General features: G+C 43.4%; 1 protein-coding gene and 1 long non-coding RNA gene across 4 annotated transcripts in view; both read left to right on the top strand.

Annotated features, from left to right (window-relative positions):
• MAML3 (mastermind like transcriptional coactivator 3) overlaps positions 1-2149 on the top strand; it is a 556838-nt gene that overhangs the window by 98192 nt on the left and 456497 nt on the right. The window lies entirely within an intron of this gene.
• The window catches only part of LOC103096559 (uncharacterized), a 47446-nt gene that overhangs the window by 41071 nt on the left and 4226 nt on the right, over positions 1-2149 (top strand). The gene's annotated exons all lie outside the window — the stretch shown is intronic.

The raw sequence follows: 2149 nt of genomic DNA, 5'->3' as shown, positions 1-2149 counted from the left end.
GTAAGTTTCTTTGGTGCTGGTCTTTAATGAACTGAGGTTTGCACTGTAGCTCACTTGCTGTTTTTAGGAGCCATACTGCATCTTTTTGAAGCCCCCTCCTTCCTCATCAGAGACGGTCAGGGGGCATAAGCTAAGTGAGTAAGAAACCAACAAATTGGTTACACGTTCAAGGCTTTTCTTAATTAGAAGTCGAGTACAAGTTGAAGGCAAGTGTCCTTTATGTTACTGGCGACTGGTTAGGATCAGCTGTTAGCTGTTGGGTTTTATTTTCAGTTGTGATTTTTCCCCCCTTTGTTATCCTCAGAAAATATTCCCCTTTTTGATAGTCTGTGGGGAGTTTATAGCCCGAGGATAGCAATTAGCTAGAGCTAGACCAACTTGCTTTTGCAGAGCCCAAGATGATGGGTAAAATTAGTTTGGCATCTCACCAGCTATTTCAAACATCCTCTGTTCACACAGTGGGTGGACAGTCTGGTTCACTCACTGATTCTAGCACGCACCATTCCCCCTTCCCCAGTCTCCACCTTTTTCTCATCGTGTTGAAACCCTAGAGTAAATGTATCATGTCAGCAAACAGAATTCTGGCCTGGAGATCTTAAGTACAGCTAAATTGATGGGCAGAGCAAATCAAGGTTCTTATTTTAGACTCATTGGATCTAGATTCTTCTCTGACTTTTTCCCTTGCTGGGAACCCCAGAGGGCAGGAGTAAGGCTAGTTGGTAAGTGCCACCAGAAGTATTCTGAGATAGAATTGACTATCCAAGCAAATGGGAACAATCAGATGAGGATAACCTCGAGAGATTGCTTCCCATCCAGCTCTCTTACGTTCAGTTATTCCACTTCCTGGTGTGTGGTGCTCACTGGTCTGCCTGTCTCTGAAATGGCAAGCTTCACAGGCAGAAATTCATTTTCTTTAAAGCTTTTCTCTGTTTACTAGTCACCCACCTCTAACCCCTTCTATGGAATAGGCTAAGAGCATCTTTGCCAGTGAATGCCCTTTTCAAATGACCCGGGTACATTTAGAAGGAATAGCTCAGACTAGGTCAATACATTTGAACCAAGATGTTGTCTCTGTCAACTCTGAGTTTTAAACCTGCTGGGATAGAACCTTTTTACTAACAAGACTATTACTAATGTAGCACATGATAGTGTGGATATCATCCCAGAAGGCAGAAAAAAGAGCCCTGAAAAGGCAAAGAGAGTTGTTTACTAGATTCTGCTAGGTAACTGGAACCCAAACCTATGACTGAAAGGACAGAAAATCAGGACTAAGAAAACAGAGACAGAACAATGGTCATGTAGCACCAACTGGCTCAGTTGAGTTCAATAAACATTTATTAGGTGCCTACTTGGCAGAACACTGTACAAAGAACTGGAGAGGCAAAGAGAAAACAGAAAAATCTCTGCCCTTAAGAAACTTACATTCCCATGAGAGGACACAACATGTACCTGGAAAAGTAGACACAATGTTCATTTTAGGATTCTGTTAATAGCAAAGGGCAGAGGAGTGGCTAGGTGGCTCAGTGCATTGAGAGCCAGGCCTAGAGACAGGAGGTCCTGGGTTCAAATGTTCCCTCAGAGACTTTCTAACTGTATGACCCTGGGCAAGTCACTTAACCCCCATTGCCTAACCCTTACCACTCTTCTGCCTTGGAACCAATACACAGTATTAATTCTAAGAAGGAAGGGGAGGGTTTTAAAAAAGCAAACAAACAACTGGGGGGAACCCACTTCTATAGGAAGTGACCCCGGAGGTATGCCTTGAATAGAACCAGAAGTGAGGAGGGAGAGCATTCTGGTGATATGATCAGTCGGTGCAAAGGCATGTAGGCAGGAGATTGGTAAAAAGGCAAGCAGGCTAGTGTCATTGAACTGGAAGGTGAGCAAAGGGGCATTTGATGAAATAAGCCTGGAAAAATTATGGAAGTCACGAAATACCAGCTGAAGATTTTCTCATCTCTCTTTGTGGCAATGTAGATTTTAGATTTGATGACACGTCAGATCTCTGGAATATGAGGCAGCTTTGTGGAAGATGGAAAGGAGAGCAGAAAGACTGCAAAAAGGGAAATCAATTCAGAGGCTATTGCTGTAGACCAGGGGGGAGATGAGTTAAGTTTCTATGCTCTTGTCATAGGCGGTTTCATGTTGG

This window comes from Monodelphis domestica, chromosome 6, assembly GCF_027887165.1.
Source record: "Monodelphis domestica isolate mMonDom1 chromosome 6, mMonDom1.pri, whole genome shotgun sequence".
Taxonomy (NCBI): Eukaryota; Metazoa; Chordata; class Mammalia; order Didelphimorphia; family Didelphidae; genus Monodelphis; species Monodelphis domestica.
This window is presented reverse-complemented; position numbering and strand designations above follow the sequence as displayed.